This window comes from Cyprinodon variegatus, unplaced genomic scaffold (genome assembly GCF_000732505.1).
Source record: "Cyprinodon variegatus isolate N-32 unplaced genomic scaffold, C_variegatus-1.0 Scaffold329, whole genome shotgun sequence".
NCBI lineage: Eukaryota > Metazoa > Chordata > Actinopteri > Cyprinodontiformes > Cyprinodontidae > Cyprinodon > Cyprinodon variegatus.
Genome location: NW_015150782.1, coordinates 155,435 through 156,437, shown reverse-complemented (window position 1 = coordinate 156,437; position 1,003 = coordinate 155,435). Strand labels below are relative to the sequence as shown.

The following is a 1,003-nucleotide window of genomic DNA, read 5'->3' as shown; positions in this document are numbered from 1 at the left end:
CTTAGACTGCTGGAGGACATAGGGACCCCGATTTCATCATTCTGCTTTACTCTATCTCTATAGTGATGCTGCTATAGGCTGTTCTAGGAGGAGGTTGAATTGTCTCTGTAAAGTGACCTGAGCTGACGTGTTGTGAATTGGTGCTAAATAAATAAACTGAAGCGAGGAGGTAGCTCCCTCATTTAGTTTTCCAGGTAGTGGACATCAGTCTGGCGGACGGACCGGACTAACTGGAGCGGGAGTTAGTGTCTGCAGCGTAGCAGCAAACGGTGCAAACACAGGAACACATGGAAGGGATTTAGGAGCACAATCCCTCAGACTCTACCGACCTGTAGCAGAGCCCACAATGTCCCTGGAAGGGGACTCGGACATGGCGTCGGCTAGTCTCTCCCTCAGGCCTTCATCGCTGATGTCGGCCGATCCGATATGGTGCCTCGGCACCCCAAAGCTCTCGGGCCAGCTCCCACACACCTCCAGCAGGGTTACGCCTCGTCCATCAAAGTGTCCTGCAAACACACCTGCTTTTAGTGTTTCAGTCGGTTATCACTGCTAAATCAAAGATACATCATGTGGTCGCCTCTCAGAGAAAACGGAAATATTTCTGAACCTTAAGCAGAATGATAAACTAAAACAGGTCAAATCAATACAGAAAGGTTGATCAGAATGTGATCAGCACCGATTCATGATCATCTCGCTCCAAATGAAAACAGTTTTGCTGAAGAGAGGAGGAACAGTGGAATGAGCAAGGACCCCGACTGCAAACATTACTGATCTCTAAACCAGGTTCCTCTCTTCCAGTCCTGGAGGTCCTGCACTGCTAGAAGGACATCAGACCTCCAGGACCAGAACTAAGGAACCCTGATCTCTAAAATCCATCCTTGTCATGTGGAAGAAGTAATTATGACCTTGGTGACCAAAGCTGGCTGAACTACATTTATACAAGATATCGACAGCATGTTTGAAAATAATTATTTCATAATAATGATTCAATAAATGTTTGAAA

The 1,003-nt window shown here is 46.6% G+C and overlaps 1 long non-coding RNA gene across 3 annotated transcripts in view; it reads right to left on the bottom strand.

Moving 5' to 3' along the window:
• The window catches only part of LOC107091204, a 115,244-nt gene that overhangs the window by 44,963 nt on the left and 69,278 nt on the right, over positions 1-1,003 (bottom strand). For all 3 annotated transcript variants that reach the window (XR_001481518.1, XR_001481517.1, XR_001481519.1), the window contains exon 2: positions 330-506. This is a non-coding gene — a long non-coding RNA (uncharacterized LOC107091204). The remainder of the gene's footprint in view (positions 1-329; positions 507-1,003) is intronic.